Below are 23,161 nucleotides of genomic sequence, written 5' to 3' on the forward strand. Positions count from 1 at the left end.
AACGCAGGCTGACACTTGAATGAGGGAAACTAAGAAGGCTGACTGACTGTACTGAAGAGTGCTGGGAGATCATGGGTATGGCATTTTGAGTGAAGCAGAGAGAAAATGTCATATTGTGAATCCGGATTAGCTGGTCTGCATCTAACTGTTGCAGAGAGAACGATTGAATGGAGGGTAGCATATTGCAGTCTTAGTTAATTAAAGGTATTCACAGCTCTCACCTCCTCTTAGCTGAGCTTGGAGTCTTGAATGGAGCTGTCACAGCGGCTGGTGCCTCCCTGCCTTCACTACAGGATTGCTTTCTACCAGTGGGACCAGATGTAACCTACATCTGCCAGGCTTCATTAGCTATGTCAATCTGGATAGCACAGTTCATTCTGGCTTCACAAATGTTTTTTTTTTTTTTGTTAAATTGTCTATTCAGTTTCCATATTTAATTACGACTTACAATTTGATGTTTCCAGCACTGAGCTTGAAGTCATACTTTAACTTGTGTTAGAACAAACTGCCATTGTGAGTTTAACTAAAGTTGATCAGTCTTTAAGGGGGATCACAAAATTAGGCTAATCTCTGCAGGGAAATTCTCCATTTTACACTTCAGCAAGCATCTTTCATGTTTCTCAGTGCGACTGAACATCTGACTTCATTTCTTTGCTTAAAATTTATCTTGTTTGATATTGATTGATGTTTTAATTTCTTAATAGGATTGATCCTTGTATTTCTCACCTGAGCTTTGCTTCTCTGCATTTGATGTTATTAGACGCAGTTTCCCTTTTGAGATATGATGAGGGAACTTATTTTGAAGCCTCCATGAAAGAGATTTCCTACCTTGAATGCAGATGAATGGTGAAACGGTTTATATAGGGAATAAGCAGCCTGCAGCTCCCAGTGGGATGTCTCCATCTACATTGCTTTCATGTGAGTGTTGTGTAAAATGGACTTTCCTTTTCTAATACAAGACGAATACTAATCCATATTTGATCTGCTTGCATATTTTTGATGCTTATATTCACAATTTTTCCAGCCCGGATGATTTTTTTTAATGAATTTGTGTCCCCCATGAATTTATTTCCATGTTTGGATGTTTATTGAATTAAGAACAAGGTTATGTGTGTTTAGAAAACTCTTTAAGAGTCTAGAATGGCCACACCAATGACAAGTTTTTGATGAGTAGGTATGGATTGTCCCTCCACCTAGTGGCAGTGCAGGGCACAGCAACTCAGTCAACAATTAAACACACAGCCCCATCCCCACTTCCTCCACCCCACCCATGTTTTCCCTATACTGGGATATTTCATTATAAGCAAATGTGTTTGCTTCAGCAGACTGGCAGGTCTTCACTGACTTGTAGTATTTGTTCACTGTAATACTTGTGCTTAGACCGGGACCCATCCAGGATTTAAGTGTTTATGGATGAACCCATGTCATGCTGTGCTATTGGAGGCCAGTTGTAATGCAGAGCTATATTTAAACTTCCCCTGGGGTGCCATTAAATCATGTAATTTCTTCGTCAGGCCTGGCTGACCTCATTTTAATACCCACATCAGACAGCATTAAGAAGAAACATTAAAAAAGGAATATTGAATTTTGTATCTGCTGTGCTATCTTGAATTTACATTTTACATTTAAGCCCCTTTCAAACATTCTTAGCATGTGAGACTTACAAGCAGAATAAGCTCAGATTCCTTACGTTTGGATGTTTGACTGGCAGGAGCGTGATATTCTGTACTGTGATACGAGCGTGTATTTGTTTGGGTTGGCTGCCAGGAGGGAGAGTTAAAAAGGGTGGCTATGTATAGTTTTGCAGAGCTCTCAATCCATTTGGACCACCATGAGAAATGAGAGAACCATAAAAGGTTCATGCATAAGATGGTTTCATTGTTGTTTTTTTTGCTTTGCTGGGGGATAAGACTGCAGAAAGTGTTTTCCTGTCAGCTAAATAGGTTATAAAACTTTAATTGTGTTTCTCTGTAGTATTTTGGGGAAAGAGGGAACACACTGAAACATCACTTTGTATTAGAGTCTTATAGACCGTAAAATTCAATTAAGCTTTGGATTCTTTTATCAGATAAGTGAATTTGTGTTTGACAGTGTGGGCTATTAATGCTGTGGACTCTACAAATGTTTTCAGTTCGTCCTGTGTGACAGTAGAAACCCTGGTCTGTTAGCCCCTGCAGCTGCAGCACTCCTAACCTTGAGTGGGTGTTTGCATCCATGGGGGATGGAAGATTCCCCTGCTCTCCTCAGAAGTGAGAGAGGGGGGAAAAGAGACTCAGAGACAGATATTTATAGAGAGAGTGGGAGAAAGTGAGATTGTGGCTTGAAAGGTTAAAGTAAGAGGGAGCGACAGAATGACAGAGGAGAATGATGGAGTGGTTGGGAGAAACGGGGTGATGGTGGAGAATAAAGATGAAGCAAGAAGATTTAGAAATGGATGATGTTGCAGTCATCACCAGTGGCCATGTGTACCCTGCTGTGAATGTATGTCTCTTTAGGTAAGGTCGGCACTTTATCATCTGTGCTGACTCTAATTATGTCCTGCAGATATTGTGAATGAGTCACTGAAGGGCTAGAGAAAATTTCTTCCCAGGGTATGTCCTTCTTTTTTATATGTCCATTGTTCATCTATCCTTCTCTCTGTATAAGCATTACTTTACTGTCCTGATCCTAAAAGCAGATTATTAATACCATGAGAAGATTTAAAATATTTATTTGCTGCAGAAATAATATAGGTAGCTGAGGTTATTAGCATAGTCCAGCATATCAGCATAGTTTAAGTGAAATGGGCTTTGCTGAAGCATTATTAATGTTGAATTTCTCATACATAAGTCAGAATTTGAACTCAAAGTCTTAATATTCCCATCTTGGTAGAATTATGTCACTAAGCAGGCAGCTAAACCAGTAAATCACCTCCTCTGAAGTCAAATTTGCCCATATCTGAAGCTCTTTTTTCTGCTCTGACAACTGAGGCAACCATTTGTTCCAGGCACCCAAGAATCTATTGGCCTTATGACATCGTATCTCTGCAAGGCTACAGAATCCCAGTGTGCCGCCCCCCCCCGAGCTGTAATTACTGTCTCCTATCTACTGAGATTGTCCCTACCAGGGCCCACTGAGAGGCTGCACTAAATCTCCTTGATGTTGTCAGTCAGCCATCCAGATAGGTAACTGGACAACCAGGAAAAGGCAGGGCCTCCTGGAAGCGAGCTCCTTTCCAGGGTGTTTGATGCATGGACTGACGTGGGCTGATTTTAACGGATGGTCTTTCCTCCCGTACTAGGGCCTTGTGAAGTCATTGTCACACTGGGCAAATGTGTCCGGGAGGATAGATGGGAGTTTGCCGTGTTCAGGATAGGGTGGAGAAAATGTTGTGTTTTGGACACACAGCTGATGAGACACACAGTGGCGCAGACAGCCATTTTCCTGCTGTAAAAGTAAGGAGTTTATAGGAACTGGACTGTCAAGAAAAGGAATAAATAAGGATACGTGGAGGAAGGTGTTAGTGACACCTCAGATGTTCAGCATTGTACTTTTGCATGTGTTTTGTGAGTAAAGGTGCTGTATATATTATAACTAGTTTGATCTATGATTCTTTTGCCAGGAAGACATAATTAATACAGCAACAGCAAATGGAGTTTCAGGTGGTTTATTCATACAAAAAACTTGGAAAAAGTAAAAATTGGAACAAAGGACAATAGAGTCAACATCAACAATCGCTGTGACTGATGGGTAGGTGGGTGTTTCACATTCCATTTGTTTCCAGTCATTTAAAGTGACAAGTGTTCAGTATGGTTTTGAAGTAGACAGCTGATTGACTGAGAATTCTACTAGCAAACGTTTCAGTTTATTGTTACAAGGATGTTTTGGAGTTTGTGCATCCTTTATGTTGAAAATCTTTATTTATTTATTTTTTTACAGGACATGAATTAATAAGATTTAAAACATTTAATTGAGCTTTGTTACAGGCTGAGAGGGGCTGATGATGAAATGTGTTCATTTTCTGAGGGGCTTTTAGTGTGAAATATTAGTTTGTTTTCCAAAAATAAATTACACACATTTCAAATTAGTGCATGGCTTTTGAAACAGATGAAATAATCAGACTTAATAGGTTTGAAAATGGCTGTTGGTTATGTGATACACTGCTATTGTGAGTTCAACCAAAGTTGATTAAAACATGACAGTAAAGTGACACTGAGCACAATATGCACAAATACACGTATGAAAACATGATAAAGCATATACAGTAAAATTCATTATGTACAGCTTTTCACCACCATGCATAGCAGTGTACCAGTCCACAAGAAAAGAGGGACCAGTTGTGCTTTGAGCTGGTCTGCCATGCTATCAAATTTACTACGAAAAGTGAAAGAGAAATAAAAAGAGCAAGAAAGACAGATAGCCGAAGGGGCTTTTTTTTTGAAAGCCTGCTTAGTTGAGCACAGTTGTTATGAGAGTATCAATCCACATTACGACACACTGCCGTTCCACTCATTTACAACACGCTGCCAGTCCTCAAATGGGAATATCACAGTTACTGTATTTAAAAGTCACATTCAATATTTGTTATTCTTCCAGCTTGAGTTGGAGAGGAATGTTAATAAGCCTTATAAGCTATGCAGAGCTTTGACTCCTTGTCACTGCACTGCAGGTTTTATCCTTGCTTGTGTGAGGCAACACACGGTGAGAGCTTGACTCTCATGCCTCTTATTTTCCTAAAACTGGGTGTAAATCCAACGTACGACGTAGTGCAAACTGGGGGCGCAAGCTTGAAACCAAGTTATTATTGCAATCTTTGCAATGTGGAGAGGATGCCGGAGCAGGATGGCTTTATTATTAGGAAGAAGACAGTATCAGCAGGTGTGCTTCAAGTTCTCAAGTTCTGATGGGCTTCAATAAAGGCCAGTCACATCAGCTAGTCTCATTTCCTTTATAAGTGGCAGACAGCCAAATAGACGTTTATTTTAGATTTTTTTTTCTTTTTTTTTTGGTTAAACACAGACATGAAATTCTTTGTCTTCTCTGAGGCTTCTGCTCGTCTATGGACTGTTTACTGTTCGCTTCACTGTCAGAACTCTCTCTTTGGACGAATCCCAAACAAGAGCAGGTCAATACAGGAGACTCTTAGAGCAAAGAAGTAGTTAATGGTTCACTTTCACCCCGTGAAAGCGAGATCAATAAAACAAATGGATGCGTTTAACACAATATTTCTCAAATGTCTGGCATGTCCTTAAAAATCACAAAAGAGAGTAGGGGATGAGCTTGATGGCATCAGTGTGTGAAGTATGTCTACCAGTTTGAATTAGTTAAAAATGTTTTCTTTGCAGCTTTCACAGTCAACTACACCATGGAAAAAAAACACAACATTCTCCTCCCCCTGATCACATCACTCTTCAGTGGTTTACAGTGTTTCATGTCACAGCTACAGTAGTAAAAATTCACACCATTAGGCGACAGTTTTCAAAATCTTGCCTCTGATTTGGTGCTAAAAGCTGGAGTGCTAAAAACCGCACAGTTTTACTGAGTAATGTCCCATTTCGTGCTCAGACAGGAGAAATAAAAACGTTCCTGCAGTGTGTCTGCTCATGTTGCCATCACTGTGGGTATCTGCTGGATGGCTACACACACACATTTTGTGGTTGAAAATGTTGATTGAGACAATATTCTGATGGTCCTTGTAGTGCTGTACTGATATAACTATTGCCATACCAAACTATAATAATAACTTTTGTTCGGTTTGTCTTTTTGTTTTCGGAGGGCTGGAAACCATATAAGTTCAGAACTTCTCCGACCTATTCAATGGTGAGGGAAGACTGAATAGATGTAGCAGAAGCATTTGTAAACAACCTAATGAATAAAAACATTTCCAGTATATTCCATTAAAAGTGCTGATTGGACTCTCACTTGTGGTGGCTTTTACACTCATGATTTCTCTTTGCTGAGTCTCAGTCTGCAGTTGAAAAAGGGACAAGAGGCACTGAGAGGGATGGCAGCTGGCTGTGACACTGGTGGCAACAGGCTTGTTTGTCTAGAGGCAAGGGGGGAGGGTTGTGTGCAGGCGAAAGGAGGGGAAAAAGGAGAGGTGAGTGACTGACGGGCATGTGTCAACCCTCCTCCTATAGTAAATGTTGAGGGGGGACAAGAGTGCCTCGCTAATTGGGGCGAGATGTAAAAGTTCATGTCACTCATCATCATCTTCACTAATATGTTTGGAGGCAAAAGCCAGCTGAAGCATAGAACTGACTGATTAGTCATAAAAGTCGGGGAAAGGCTGCATTTCCACTCAAAAAATAATTTTTTGGACGGAGCTCTTGTACTGATAAGATTGGTACCACACTGTGCCGCTGAACACAAAAATGTCTGCTTTAATTATTGAGCATCTGTATATTTAATTTGCAAGGCAGTTTTAGAGAGCAACCCTGTGAGACCAAGGCTTGATATAGACTGATATTTTTTTCTCTTTTGCACACATCCAAGTTAATCACTTCTGTAAAAATAGCAATGTCATGGATTGTTATGATGGTCAAAATAAAATACAGGTCTTGGCCTTCCGGCATCTACAATTTTTCTCTGACCTTGAGTTGTTCCCTTCTTTCAGAACCCCTCATGTGATGTCCTGAGGGAAATAACGCCAAAGAGAAGGGGAGCAGGATGCAGCTTCTGGAACTGACTGTGAAATTAATGGGAGGCACGTTATTCCAGCATGCTGCCTAACCAGTGTGAAAAACAGATAGTGACAGCGATAACAAAGCAGGTAATAAAATAGTAAGTGCTCTTCCTACTGTTGTATGTATTTACTACTTTCTTCACTTGTATTCTACTCTGACTAGAGCAGTGGGATCACATTGTAGCTGCAGTTAATGATTGTAGTTCTATGACAAGATAATTTAATTTTACATAATGAATTATTCTTGTTTTTTTTTCTCATACAAATTAAACGTTGCTTTCAAATAGCTGCAAAGTTTCAGCAGGTATAATTAAGCTTAATTTACCAGATAATTGGATTTATATGCCTTCAAAAATTTCCAGTCTCTTTTTAATGACTATTTAATACTAGCAGTTGGCAGTGTCTCTTATCAGTAATTCCTGCTCTTGAATCTAACGATCCGAATAAAGCCAATCAGTTGTATGGTCTAATTTGAGTGGCTTTTAAAACCTGCTAAGATCTCATTTCCATAACCCTCTAACTGGGAAAACAACAGCAATTATGGGACTGGTATTAGCATGAAGTGACACCCATGAGCCGCAGTCATGAAGCAGGTGGGTAATTGGCCCTGAGCTGTACAGTGGGCACTCTGTTGGACTGTCCTTGTCTTGTGATGGGGACACCGGCTGCTCCACAGGGCGGACTTATCAGCTCGCTGCCCTCTGTGCCAGATGCAGCATTTCATAATTAACCAAGTGAGACTCTGCAGTTCTGTACTGTAACTAGCTCTGCTGAAGCCGTGAACGTACGTGTACAGCAAATGTCTTTCTGTAGTCTGTTTTCTCTTACTGTCATTTCATCAGATGTATGGTATGTAGGTTATTTGCATGTGGACAGTGTGTTAGAGAGAGAGACAGAGTTTTATTGCTGAGAATGAAACTGGACTCCAGAGGCCTCACTGGTGTTAATTGAGGTGTAATGTGATTTGTTTTGCTGGTCCTTCCAACAGCCTTACCCAGTCCATTGAATCAGATCCCCTGTGATTACTCTCTAATGGCCTCAGCTACCTCTGTGTGCTTTAAACAACCTGCAACTGCCGAAGATAAAATGATAAGGTTAATGCTGCAATGACACTATGCAAAGTGAATAACCATTTAAACAGTCTGTCTTTACAGCACCACTGCAGTTTACTTAAGAGAACTGTCCTTAAATACAATGACTGTTTTCAAACATGCAGAGCCACAGGGGTGATGCTGGTGCCATACCATTTGCTTCTGGTACACATCCATATTTCTTTACTTGCATAATTACTCAAACAAAAGCAACCAACATAGGTGGGAGAAGTGCACAGACTTTTCCTTGTAGGACATACACTGCAAGAGTCATCTCTTTCATTTCATTAAGTACCTGTAGCCATCACTCACTGTCATTCACTGCACATAATATTGCGTATTGCGTATTTCAGAAATTTTGTTGGCACACTGATATTGGAATTTACAAATGCATATTTTAGGACTTTTGATTGCCATAAATCAAATGGCAGTAAGTCATTTCAAAATAAAACAAACAATAGCCAGTATCTTCAAACAAATCACACCAATGCTATATGGATTGCATTATAAGTTCCTTTTGAGTTTTGGGTGAACCGGCTCTTTAATGGCACAATAATTGGCCTCCTCTTTAAGAGACACACATGTTGGGTTAGAGTGAGTAACTTATATTTCAATGCAATTCACTTTTATTTATATGGTGCTAAATCAAAACTTTACAGAGTGTGGTCAAGACCTCACAGTATTGTACAGAGAAACCCAACAGTTCCCACCATGAGCGAGTGTGGGGAGGAAAAACTCCCTTTTAACAGGAAGAAACCTCTGACAGAACCAGACTCAGAGTGGATGCCTCAACCGATGGGGTTGAGAGAAGAAGAAATGGGGGAAAGAGAAGAGAGAGAGACCAGGAACAGTTGTTTGTGAGTGTGAAGTGGTAGTGACAGGTCCAGATCCTGCTGCTCCAGAGTCAGAGATACCTACAGAATGAGGACAGAGAGAAAAAGCCAGGGGAAAAGCTTGCTTGAGAGAGAAAACACAAAGTTAATGACATGCAGTAGTGTGATATAAATGCATGGCGAGAGAGAAGAGGTGCTTAATGGGAGTTCCCCCAGCAGCCTTAGCCTATAGCAGCATAACTAATTGAATGTTCAGTGCTCACCTGAGCCAGCCTTTATCAAAGAGGAAAGTTTTAAGCTTAATCTTAAATGTAGAGAGGGTGCCTGCCTCCTGAACCCAAACCGGTGGGGGGAGGAGCCAGATAGCTGAAGGCTCTGCCTCCCATTCAACTCTAAACTCTAGGAACCACAAGCCTGCATTTTGAAAGCGAAGAGTTAGGGTTCTATGAGGTTTAGGGGAGGTTGATGGAGGTTGGTCATTAAGTAATTTGTACTTACGGAGGAAGATTTTACAGGGAGCCAATGCAGAGAAACTAACGGGAGACATATGATCTCTTTCTCTAGCAGCATTTGACTGCATGAAATTATTTGCTCTAGTACCATATTCAGTAGCAGCAACATGCAAGAATGAGATTTTCTTTTTCTATTATGAAAGGCGCAGGCTACCAGGTGCAGGTCTGTAGGGAACATATTTATTTATTATAGGCAGGCGCGTTGATGTGCGGAGCTATACCTGACTAAACCGATTATTCTTGAGTGACCTTTCTGCATTGGTGCCACTGCACTGCAGTTCATGAATGTTTAATGGAAAGGCTGGCTGTTTTGGGCCTGCCAAGCTAGGTTTGCAGCCTGACAGAATCATACTAACTCAAAGGCAGAGTGGAGGTTAAAAACAGTGGGTGCTACAAACAGAGGACACAAAACACAATCTCTGACAAGTAGACACCCCTCAGACCCACAGTAAGCAGGTGAGTATTAGATGAGGGAGGCATACAATTATGCAGACAGATGCAATCGAACTCCCACTCTTGCTTTGTCTCTCTCACACGCACACGTCTTGATCTCACATTTTATCTCTTTGAAATGGATCTTCGACCTTACAAGCACTGTGACCCATATTATATTAATTAATACCATCAGATATCACTAAATAACCTTGGATAGATATCTAGATAGCTAGGATGACAAATAACAAGCTCAGGCAGTGAAAAGGCATGGGCGAAGTAGAGAATGAGAGAGGGACTTTGTACGGAGAACAGGAGAAACAGGATTTTCTGTTGGTGTCATTGCGGCAGTGTCTTCTTTACAGTGTAGCCCACAACCTGCATCCACTGACACCTTTTCTGTCTGTTTGTTTTTCTTACCTACCACTATAATATATGCTCTATTCACAAAACGCCTTGAAATAAAGACAAAAGAAGGCAGTAACAATAAGCAGTTTTCAGAAATAAGTGATAATATTAAAAGAAGTTGGGGAAACATAATTGGGTTTGACAGTGAACTGAGATTGCACTCAGAAAATGTGTGGAGGAGAAGCGTTGGTTTTGTAGGACAGTAATGTGTTTTTAAAAAATTACCTGGTTTATAAAAGAAAAAAAATGATATTGTGCATCATATCACTGAAACAAAACTCCACCAGTTTGCTGATGCCTTGTTTGACTATTAATGCACAAACAACATCAAATCAAAGTCTTTTACTCTCTGTTTGCAAGATAAACACAATCAGCTTCTCATATCTGTCTGACAGCATCCCACTCTCCCAGCTTTATGAAGGAGACAGCACAAAAGGAATACGAGTCAAGCGAGTCATGAAGTGCGAATGCGTGAGAGACAAAATGTGAGAGAGAGTGACAGAGAGACTAAGGCTACCGTCAGCACCATGGAAGTGAAGGGAAACTTTTACTCTAGTGAAGTCTTAACATTTTTATGCCAGGGTGGCATGACGAGATGAAACCTCCGGGTCTGAGCTGAAATCTGAAGGAAAGAACAAGCAGATAAGTCAGCTGCACTAACAAGAGTGGACGGCATATGAATACGATTTAAAAAAAAACAAAAAAAGACTCTCTACTGAAGAGCTCCTGCATATTCAGTGAGTCCAAGTCTGATCACTCATTTTGACAAGTTTGCAACTTTAGCATAATGTACTGTATGTATAACTAAAGGAAGGGAAACAGTAATAAGAGGATAAGATTCTTATGTTTTTCATTCAGTTATTTATGTTTTTGGTGATGTATGTTATACACATTATGATGAAGTGGCAGATATAGTTCTAATTATTAGCTGAAATGGGCAAAACAATCGACAAACATATAGGACCCTAAACTGCCTCAATAATGCCTCACTACTTAAAGATTCAAACCTCACCTAGAGGCGTCTGTTTAAACTTCCATTGCTTCTCAGGTGAGAGAAGCACTGAAGAGGGAAATAGAAGATAGAGCCCTTTCAGTCTCGACTGGGGCTATGATGCAGAGAGTGGGTCTCATTGATAATGCATCAGGAGAAGAAATCCATCAAGACCACATCCATTTAATGCATGGAGCAGACATTTATGCATGAAAGTGCCTGTGGCCTCTCACTCTGAACCTGTGGGCAAGCTAAGTAGGGGCTGTCCTCTCCAGGTTGTCACCGAGTACAGTGGCTCAGGTCTCAGGGACACAGTGGCTCCCCTAGACATCAGTCCTGCCCAGTTCCAGACAAAAGGATGAAATATTCATGAGGTGTCTTTACGACAATGGCAGATTCAACATTGTTTGGTTATGGAGGGCCTCCCCACCTTTTCTTCTTCACTCCACTCTGCTCCTCGCCGCTCCACACACATCATCATATCTGCTGACCCCCTTGATAGAGGTTTCAGGTGAAAACATAAACCCAGTGTGGAGTGATTACCGAATGTGCTTCTGCAGAGGAGGGACTGGCATTTCTTTTTCTTTGTTGTGCATCTGACCTTTTGAAAATATCACAGATTAAATCTTTAATTATTTATGAAGGCTAGTGGCGGTGATGGGAGAAAAGAGAGGGATATTGCCACATGTGATGGAGCATTTTTACTGTAAGAGAAAATACTTTTTAGCTGTTGCGGCTCTAATCTGACCAGTGCACAAACTGTACAGTCATGTGCTGAGGCACCCAATTTGCCAATTAGACATTTTTTGTTTGAGGACAGTCTCTTTTGAGTAATTTGCGCTCTCAGTGTATTACCTGTCCTTTCAGATATTATGATGTAGATTTTAAATTCTACCTCTGACTTTGGACTCAAATAGGGACCTCGTCCTAACGCACACTGTTAAGTGAACTTCAAAACGGCAACCGTCAGATCATCCTGGATCTTCATGTCTCCCAGCGTCATGCTGTAAACATTCGTGACACATTCACTTTAAAATAATCAAATAATCATGATGCGAAAAATAATAAATTAACAAACAACAGATAAAATAACAGTGCTATATGGAAAAAAAAGCATTTCCCAGGAGAATAGTTTAACCAGTGTTTGATATGCAAATTCTCTTTTTCATCGGATCCCCCAGTAAATGTCAGGAATGGGACACCGGGGAAGGGCTGAACATCTCAATTAAAGAGCGGTAACATGCATCATTCCAAACAACCCATGAAATGAAAGGCATCATTTAGATTGATCTACAGCATCAGTGAGAATAAATCAGAGCAGCAACCTAATAATGCAACACTCTAGGGTGTCTCTGCAAATTGCAGATAGGGATTCAGAACAGTATCTGCATAATGATGTTCCAGCTGATGAAGTTGGTGATCAGTATTTGTGAAATGGCCACCATCGCTGTTTAGTTAAATGCTGAGATGTTTCTGTGAGGGATGAATGAATGTATGACTTTACCTCTCTAATGGCTGAATCATGCTTACAGTTTGTTTTGTTTGGACCAAACTGTGGTTAAAGGCGATAAAATGATTTGTCTGCACTCTCAATTAACCTTCTGCGCTGTTCATGCCAGTTAAGCACTTTCAGGGAGTTTGCAAATGTACTCCTTGGCATACTCAGCCTGTGCTATATATTGAGAAGGCACTTGAAGTTGGCTTTTGGCAAATTTTTGTATTCTACGTTTTCCAAACATTGGGAGCTGCTGGCTATCTGTCTATTGTCTCAGAATATCCATAACAGCTTGTGCTTAAAGGGCTCTCCTAATGAGCTCATTTCCTAATGGTTCTGATTATATTTGGACTCACAACAAACTGAACCACAGATGCTTTGGTGTCTCTGAGAGGTGCTTTTTGAGGCATTATAAAATTATTTAGAAGAAGAATTAAAAAAAAAAAAATCCAGTAAACATAACCTTTCCTTTACCACCACAAGCAGTGCCAAACATAATGTATGTTGGCATGGTTTTCTCACACAATAAAATGGGTGAAGGTGTTTCATATCTTTTTATTCATTACTCTTATGTCTAAAAATTGCTCACTTGGGGAGGCTTTCTTTAAAAATGACTCAATGTACTTGGATTTATCTAGGTGACATCAGTGCAAGAACATAGCAATAGCCCACAAAGTCTAATAAAACATGTTTTTTATTTTTTTCAATTTTTTATTGTGTAGCAACAACAGTAAGCAACATTAATCTCAAGAGGACAGTGCAAGTTATACAGCAGAGATCATACAGTGCATACTTGTGTCCAGATTGTTCAGAAAGGGAGCACGCCACAGAAAAGAGTTCAATACAATGTAACACTGTTTATGAATGTAGACTGAAAGGGGTTAACATAAAACTAACGATTGCAAGTATTAATCTTACACAGTATGACAGTATCAAGGGTTACAATAACAACCCCCACTGACAATGACCTAATTAACTGACCATGGAGAGGTGGAGATGTTAGACAGCCACAGCATGAGGGGTCATACCACTTGTGTCCCTTCAGATTGCTCTTTTAGCCTTTTTATAGAGAGTATTTTTGGATTGCTTTGCAGTACTCAGAGGATGATGTAGACTTACAGTAGATGCTGTTAATTTTCCACTGGCTGTACCTTGCATTGTGATCTTGAGCTGCACTTTACTGGTAACAGTTTGATCAGATTTTTGCTTGGTCAGGATGTTCTGACACACAGTGTGACACTGTTGTGGGGCACGGCCAACAGTTCAGCCCTGACTGAAATCTGGGGCAGTCTTTGCTTGTTGCACTGCTGAACATATTCTCCAGCATCGAACACGAATGCGAATGCAAATGCAAGATGTTGAAGATTAAATGAATTACTTGGAATTTAAAAAAAGACTGCATTTAAGGATTTAGATGACCCAGTTTCCAGGCATCCATCCAGTGGCTTAGTTGCTCTGGAGGCTTCTGAATGTAGGATTTGTGAATTCACTATGCGCTGTGTATGTATTTGTGTTTGTGCACATGTGCACAAATGTGTTAATGTCTGTTGTCTTTGTATGCACACACATGCAAATTTTTTTGTTGCTTATATGCAGCTTTTTCTTTTTTTTTTTGCTTGTGTCGGCTGGTACACATCCTTAGATCTCATCAAAAAACAGTGACCTAGATATAATTAACCCCCTCAAACCAGCAGAAAATTGTGTTTAAAAGTAGCACAGCGCCCATCAGTCTGCTCTGCATGTCAGCATGGAGCTGCTCCCTATGTAAAACTCAGGTTCCTAATAGAGGGAGATATCATAGACTTCCTGCAGTATGTCAAGCTGGCGGCACACAAGCAAGCGCTCAGAGAAATGTAGTAGACAGGTGATGGAATAAATAAGCTTGTCTCAAGGCAGTCTCATGGCTGACAGGCACTTTCGCACGAAACACATGAATTTTAGAAAATAAGAGCTTCTCTAGTTGAAATGAGTATCACTTATTGAATAGCAGAGAAACAATTAATGCCCCGAACCCGAATTTTCTGTGGCAGCACAACACACAGGTGCTTGAGAGGAATTCACATTTCATTTATTCTTGCTCAGCCACTTGTAAGACATCATAAGGTGTAATATTCCGTTGGCTAAACGACTTCCATTTTCTCCTTTTCGCTAAATGAGCACCCACATCACACACGGCTTTTAAAGATCTTCAGCAGTGCGCAAGATCCTGATTTCACTTTGCCTTTAATCTAATAATCTGATTATAATTTGGCTGTTCATTTGTTGATGCACATCAGTGTGGGAATACAGTATGTGTTCAATCCATTTTCTTCAAAATGGCAGGGTGACTTATGGATGCTGTAGTTATTATGATAATAATCCAACATTAACCAGTGTGTATTCTATCTGATCAGATCAGTCATGTTTTTCACATTCTCATGTGATTGATTTCCTCTGACGACCTCTTAGAAGATCAAGATCCTCTTAGTAGCTCATGCATGTATCTGATTGCATAAATTATGAGTTAGATCATCTGTTGCTCACATGCTCACAATATGTCATGAAGTGGCTGCTTAGTCAGAAAAAGGCGAAAATGAATTCAAGGACATGAAATGATGATTGATATGATTACACGCGGAGAACTAATGCTACTTTGAAAAGGAAATGATCATCTCCTCGCAATGATTAATCACACTTAAGAAGGTAAAATTCAGAGGATTTCAAGCAGCACTCTCAGTTGCTATTAGGCATCTTAAATTCTCACTTAGTTTTACACAACAAATATAAAATGAATGAGGCCAGGGGGCTGATTGGCTCAGTTTTTAGAATATTGTTGTATTAGACGTGGGTAGGTGGAAAAGGGCACATTTTTAGACTATTAAGTAGACTATTACAATCAGGTCTTTTAACATGTTTAATTTACTGAAGTACTGAGATGAATATAGAATTTTCTGTCCATGTACAGCATGTAACATAAATTGCATTGCATTGAACTCAAGGTCAAAGTTGTGACTATTATTTGTGATTTTTTTGGGCATGCCCTGCTCCAATTTAACCCTGTGGCAGTTGTTTCTAAGCACCAAACAAATGCACTTAGTAGCAGATTTGTCTTTTTTGGTCACAGATTCTGCTCAGAATAATGACTAATTCTTCCCGTGCTTGTGTCTTACAAGACTGCAATATTTTGCAAAGAGCCTTTATTTTTTTTCCTGCACAATGCGGCATTGCTGATGCGTGGTTTCCTCACCCTCCCTATGGGAGGTGTGAACTAAGGGAAGGGAAGGGTAGAGACAGGAGAAAGAGGAGGCGGAGAACACAGAAGGCAGTGAACTTCAATAAGCCAAACATCCTGATCTTCTTGTTCTGGAGATCAGGTTTTTCGGTTTTAGTAGAAGAAAAGAAGCATTAATAATCCAATACTCATGGTGTTCCGAATAGTATTTCTAATAGGCTGATTAGATGATGGAGTTATCAAGCAGAGCTGCAGACTGTGTTTATAGCAGGACCACCACACACACTCATTAAACCTGCTGATTTTGTTTGATGAATCAAGGCAAACCTGTTTGTAGGAGAGATGCAAATTGACAAACTGTACTTCCTAATCCAGCCGCATTTTATTATATAGCTGAAACATAAATATCGGAGCCCTGAGTCTCTTGGACTTTGTTGAGAGTAAAAAAAGAAGAAAACTCATCCAACAACAATTAAGTACGTGAATATATTTATCATAAAATATCTTTGCTCAGACCTCGTCAGAATGGCATCGCTGCTGAGAATCCTACTGGCACACATTCCTACCCTGGGGCTTGGGGATTACATGTGCTGCGTACACGTTAAAGCCTCTAAACCCTTGCCTCTGCAGAGCTGATCTGACTGCACAATCATCCCCGTTATTCGCAGCTCCACTCCACCGGCAATGAGGCCTCCGTTCTCCCAGGAAGCCGGCTGCTTACTTCCAGATCAGCAGAGCTCTGCAGCGCCTGCGAAGGTCGCACCATGAGCAAATTTGTCAGCTTGCCTCCCAGTACACACTATCACCTGGGAGTTGACCCTCTAGCTCACCATCAGTTCATGGAGGCATTCTGACTGGAGTGAGGATTTTTCAAAATGAATGTATCTATTTTTATGTATCAGATTATTTTTAGATGAAAAACAGGTCAGAACAACAGTTGGAGTTAGTGTTTTTCTCATTGCACTTGAATTCCCACATACTTGGATTGGCGCACACACACACACACACACACACACACACACACACACACACACACACACACACACACACACACAAACACACAACACATCTGCAATTTCAAGGGGTGAATTGCGGACCTGGAGCCAAGGAATATCGTGCAGGGCAGAGCATATTCAATTAGCCGCTGGCAGTTCTTCACCCTCACCTATCGTCATTGCATCACATTTCAATATTGCACAGAGGTGTGCCGCCAACGCACTGCTGACACATCAAAGGGCTGCGGCAAATCCACACTCCTCCTCGGAGCCTCACAGCTATGTCACAGCCGTTCTTGGGGTAGGCCAGAGAGGCGCAGTGAGAGGCCAGGCATGACTAAAGACCTTAGCAGACGTATTAAAAAATGGATTCTCTATTTCCCACTTCGATGAGTTAAAGTTGTCAGGCCAGCCCGTGGGTAGAGCTTGATAGTTTCCTGGTCCAGCATGGCATGGTAACTCGTAGGGTTAAGAAGAGAGATGATCTGGATCATAAGATGTGCATGACAGGGTAGATGTGATGAATGAATTTTAAGTGCAACACTTCTTCAGAATCCCACTTTTTTTTTTTTCCTCCTGAAGTTCATTTTCTGAAAAAGCTATCTTCACCATGTTCTCTGTCTATGTAGTCTGAAGTACACCAGGACAGTCCTGGTGCACAGCAAGTAAACCATCCAGACAGCACTGTAATGACACATAAGATCAAGACCAACAAATTAATAATGACATCCTCCCAGTCTGTCTTCCATCCCTCCTCAGGCTGGTGTAGATGGAGGCGATATGGGCAGCAGAGGTTCAATCAGCTTTTCATCAGAATATAGTAGATACAACTTTATTTGCAGGAGAAGCATTAATGCAGCGAGTTAAAGTTAAAACGGTTCACTCATTTGTTGCTTCTGGGTTTGCCTATTTACCTCTGCACCATCACTTCCCCTCTCTCTTTTCCTTTACTGTTGGCCAAATGAGTTAGGGCTCTAAATTGAATTCCATCTTCATGTATTTCTTCCACAGGGCTCACTAATTAAGAATTTAATTATGGCTGAGAGCAAAACACAGGCAACCAAACCTGCTCATGTTTAAAACATCTTTGGACTTGCCATCACTCTCTCTCACCCTCTTTGTCTTTCTCTTTCTGCTTCCTTCTGTAAGTGTGTTTTCTGAAGTTTTGAAGTGAATTGAAGGTAAGAGATAATCAGAAAGGCCTATACCAGAAATTCTCAAGAGTGTTTGCTCATGCATGCATTGCATTTCAGAGTCAGGAGGATAGACCATAGAGAAGATGTTGATGTTATTGAAATTATAGGCCTGTTTGCTTGGTGTAAAACCATTTAATTTCTCAACCCCACCCCCACAACCCTCAAAAAATTATATTAGATGATTATAGCAACTGAACAAAAAGTACAACTTAATTAGCACCCTGCATTTCACTTTTTACTTTGACACTCTCTGAGAGTCAGTGTGATTTTATGCAATTGTGACATTGTCTCCTATTTTTTAGCACTTTGCACAAGGGGTGCCAGGAGGATCGTTCCCCTGCCTGGGGGCTCTCCGCTCAGTAGGCCTGTCCTGTTCATATACTGTACCTTTTCTCCATTACACAGACCCTCTCCTTGTGTCTCCATGGGCCAACCATCCAGCAGCTATTTGTCACAGCAGATGTTTCAGAGAACCATGACCTCCAACTGAGGTTGCTGGGGAATAGGAGCTTGGCACCAGTTCTGATTGGAAACTGCAGAGCAGAGGGGGCACGGTCAAGGTGAGTAATACTAGCTCCTCTCAGGCCCTGAGGTCAGCTCTCCCATGGCAATCAGGAAGGCAATAGAATGAGCACGAGGTCCCTGAGTGGGGCTGTTCAGGCCCTGACATAGCAGTGATGGGGCCAGACTGTGACCGACTTTCAGGGACGGTATTTGACGTGTCCTTTCTCGCACACACTTGTTATGAAATAAGTTGTTATGTCTACAGGGTAGTATCAAATGTGGCTTCAGAAATCTGCTCATTTGGTGCATGTCATTATGACCGTAGCATACATGATCAAATTTGAACATACACTAGTTACACTTGATATGCATTACAGATGGCTACATTCATTGAAATACAGACATCTGCAGGCAAGCAACAATATTCTGGCATCAAAAGCATGGTGGTTTCTGTTACTGAGAACAGTATATTTTGACATTTATTGTTTGTATCATCTCTTCCGTCAGTGTGTTTACAAGAATGCATGTGCACACCATGATCATGGGACAATAAGATGCACATTTCTGCCAGCTGCAAAGTGTGTTAACAGTTTGTGTCAGTAATGTGTGTGAAGAGTAGCCTTACACCAGAAGAGGAATTTAGGGCATTCAAAAACAAAGGCTTTGCTTTATGAGGGAAGAAGTGCCTTCAACAGGTTTGTTAGGCCGTCAAGATACAGGCAATGCATTTTTGTGAAAAATGTTGCATGAGAAGAGAACCATGGCGGCTTATAATTAAAACTCCACTCGATGCCTTCTAAATACAAAATGACAATCTCTCTTTTCTATTTTTTCTCTCCTGGATTCCTGCACACACACTCACACCTGCTGATTTGGCTGTGGCTGGCCATCCTTGGAGGGGGTTTGCGCTGTCACCTCACACCTTGCAGGTCATGTGTTATTACAGTCCATTGTTGTGTTCCCAGAGCCACAAGTGAAATGATTTCCCACTAGCCTGTTGCGTATAATTTTGCTGAAATTGGAGAGAGAGAGAATGTAAGTGCATTGAAGATACATTAATAATATGATCACACATTCAAAATGTTGAGGGATGCCGCCAGGTAGCACAGATACTAACGAAATACCACAGATACATATAGACGGGAAGCAAATGAGACAAAGTTGTCATTGTTAGTGGTAAAGGATTATTTATTAGAGAAGAAAAAGTGCAGCACTAAATGTGTTGTGTTGTGTATGTGGGAAAATTTTCAGTATGCATTAAGATTTACTGTATGACCTGGTGACAGAATGTAATGTTAATGGCTGATTTAAATGCCTGAGTTAAATATGTGCATCATTTTATTAAAAGAAGCAGTTAAAGAATTTCAATCATGCAGAGAAATTGTACTAAGTTATACTATCCATGCTTGATTAGTTGCTATGTGGTGCGTAGTAGCAACATTATAGTTACTGGACAGATCTATTTTGCATCTTGTATAACTTTTTTTTTCCCGTCTTGTGTTGTTGTAACTGTATATCACTGCTAATATATTCAATACCACCTGTATGCATTGCATACCGTTTGCATCACCTTTGTGGTGATAATAATCATGGTGAGCAGCCTGCGGGCAGGAGGCTCACATAAACTGCAGTAAGCATGAAAGACATATGTCCAGGAATCCATTTAATCTTAAATTAAACCATAAATAAAGGTAAATTGCAATATAATTAACTACAAACTACAAATAGTGAAGTTGCCTAGTGTACAAACTTAATATGATTAAAACTAAATCCTCTCACTGTCTTCATAAGTGAATTACTGCCGCATCTGTGGCTTAAGTGTCATCATATGCAGTCTCTAAGAGGCAAGATGGAGTGTGGTGTGACATATTCCCCTAATCATATGATAAACATACGGTAATTCATTAAAGGGTGCATTTGCTGATGATATTCTAACTTCCATAATGAATATAATAAAGAGCACTCATCCCATTCTCTTCAAATTACTGCACACACATACACTGTGGTTGTGTAATTAATATGTTTTGAAATCAGTAATAAATAGAAAGGTTGGCATGCACATAATTCAAAGATTTAATCTATTAAGCCTTGAATTTCAGAGTCAAATCACTCTGCCATGAAACCACTTAGAATTTTAATTTGTTGTTTCAAGAGCTGTTGTTAGCGTTTACATCTTCACCCTTATTTTGTCTCTGTCTCACTTTGGTTTGGGTTTTAATGAAGATTTCGAGGCTGGAACTGATGATGAGTCAATTTCCTTGGATTTGATTCAGCTGTTTCTCCATCTGGCATTAGAGCACCTGGGGTAAGCCTTCCTCTATAAACTGCTTTTCCCTGCCTTTCCAACGTCTCCCTGTGTAAGCCGATTTTCCATTATTGCACGCTTTGTTTTTATTTTCTTCTTCTTCTGCAACTCCACTATCCTCTAGTTCCCAACCCCCCTGCATTGATTTCAACCAAACCATTAACATATTGAAAAGAAAAACCCAACAACAAACAAACAAACAGAAAAACACACAAGGTTTCTGGTAACTATTTCCGAATAGGTTCAACAGAAATCTTGCATTCAGGAAAAGTCTGAATTGCACAATATCTTACATCTTAATTTATTTACATTGATTGATTTTCTAAAACTACTCTAAAGGTCTATTTAACTAAAATATAAAATTTTCCCATCATGAATTTGAGCACTGAGCACTGCAAAGTGAACAGCCTGAGACGGCAGATTTGATAACATAGTGTAGCACAGAGCTCCTTGGCTCTAATGAACACTACAGATGTGTCAAGCAGGGGAGGAGGGGTATGCCAACGGCAATGTAAACAGCAGCCAATTACCTGCCTGGATGACGATTCTTTACTCCTGCTTGTGCATACACGTGAAGAGGCCGGTGCATCTGCTGCAAGTCCTCAGTACACAAGTGTACCACACACACCAGTATCAACTGCCATTAGACATGCTGCAGCTCATGTATGTCTTCTTTGTTGTTACTTTTTCCTGACTGTATAATTCAGTAGATTCTGGAACAAATATAAATATGATCCATATGTGTCATATTGTTTTAACATAGTATATTTTACTGTATATGTTTATTAAAATACCTAATAATGGTACATGTAAGATCCTGGAGGTAATGCATCAAATTGAGAACAGCAGGCGCTCTGTAAGTGTGATTGTGATCTGAGAAGCAGATTTAGTTGGTAGTTGCATTATAATTGATACTGTATGTCCAAGTGGCATCATTATTAAGCAAGACAGGCCTCTTCACTCTGAAAAGCTCTTTGGTTGCTATTGCTGTATGTTTAAGATTGTTCTCTTTTTGAATTATGAAATGTTGTCGAATGTGTTTTGAAGTATTTGGCTGAATGTGAGCACACAGAATGCTCCTGTACACCTCTGCATTCATCCTGTTGCTTCTGTCAGCAGTGAAATCATCAATAAATGCCAGTGTGCCAGTTCCACTGGCAGCCATACATGGCAAAGCCATAACAAACCCTGCACCCTGTTTGACAGATTAGGTGGTGGCTTTGGGTCATGAGGTCTTTCTTTTTTTCTCCACACTTTCCTCTTTCCATCATTTTGACAGAGGTTGTCATCAGTCCATAGAATTTTGTTCCACTCTTTTTGTATGTGCAGCGTGACCTTTCTGTGTATAAGGCTTAGCAGGGGTTTGTATTTTGTGGTGAATCCTCTGAGGTTATGCTATGGTATGGTATGCGAATGATTTTCCTGTCATCCACAAGACTAGACTTGGTCTAGGTTGTTTGCCATTTTCAAGTTTTCTTGTTTTTTAGAATGTACCCAGCTGTTGATTTTGGCAAACCTGCTACCTTTGGTATCTCTTTTTTTTGGCTTCATTATCATCTTCTTCAATCTCAATCTAAATGACAACTCTCATTTCTCAGTCAGTTCTGAGCCAAGTGTGAGCTCTTTTGAGGAAAAGGGATGTTCTTCAGAGCCTGAATATCAAAAAAGGTGCAAGTATCCAAATATTTACAGTCTGAACTGTACTTATGAAAAGTAAGCTCTTCTGCACAAAGTCATGTTCTTAATATTTCAGATTCAGATTTGCCAAGCTGGTGTTGCTTCCTTTGATGACATGCTAATGCATGCACCTTTCTCTAGGCCACATGTATTTTGTCCTCTAGCTCTTACAACTATTGCAGCTTCATCACTGTAGTCTTTGATGAAGTAATTTCTTGAGAAAGGAAAGGAGAATTATGTCCTCTCACTGAAGGGAAAGAAGCAAACTTTAAAAAATGAATGAGGGAATCGGATAATAATGTGTTACTAAACTTTAAAGAGTGAATAGATTCACATCTCAACATTTTCATGCCACTGTAGGGTTGTATTATGTGTTCAGAGAAAAGATGATTCCAACAGGACTGAAGTCAGGCTCGGCCCCACAGCGAAAGTTGTGATGTTATATTGGAAACGGGACATTCATGTACATCTTGCCCTCAGGTGCTACACTTTATCTTTGTTTTCCTCTCAAAATAGCTCTTTATACATGTTATATGGAATGAATAAGACAGAACAAACATATACCTTGATCACATGAGATGAAGAAACAGAGAATGAACAAATGCAAGCGGCATGAACACTTTGCCTGTTTTCCAGCATGTAGTCATCTAGGTTTCTAGCTTTCATTTGGTGTGGTCAGACAGTAATGCATGGTGACAGGTCTTAACTGAAGGTAGCTCATTATACTGCACTATAAAATAAAAGAAATCAGTGTTAGTGATGCCTGGCTTCCCACCGAAAGGGATACATTTCTGCAGCAGTCTGCTCACTTTCACGTCTACAGTACAATATGTTTAAAAATAGAGAA

At 40.3% G+C, this 23,161-nt stretch overlaps 1 long non-coding RNA gene across 2 annotated transcripts in view; it reads left to right on the forward strand.

Annotated features, from left to right (window-relative positions):
• LOC130181514 (uncharacterized) overlaps positions 1-23,161 on the forward strand; it is a 91,178-nt gene that overhangs the window by 4,063 nt on the left and 63,954 nt on the right. For both annotated transcript variants that reach the window (XR_008829582.1, XR_008829583.1), the window contains exons 3-5: positions 6,596-6,751; positions 18,234-18,388; positions 20,556-20,637. This is a non-coding gene — a long non-coding RNA (uncharacterized LOC130181514). The remainder of the gene's footprint in view (positions 1-6,595; positions 6,752-18,233; positions 18,389-20,555; positions 20,638-23,161) is intronic.

The sequence above is a fragment of the Seriola aureovittata genome, chromosome 14 (genome assembly GCF_021018895.1).
Source record: "Seriola aureovittata isolate HTS-2021-v1 ecotype China chromosome 14, ASM2101889v1, whole genome shotgun sequence".
Classification (NCBI taxonomy): domain Eukaryota; kingdom Metazoa; phylum Chordata; class Actinopteri; order Carangiformes; family Carangidae; genus Seriola; species Seriola aureovittata.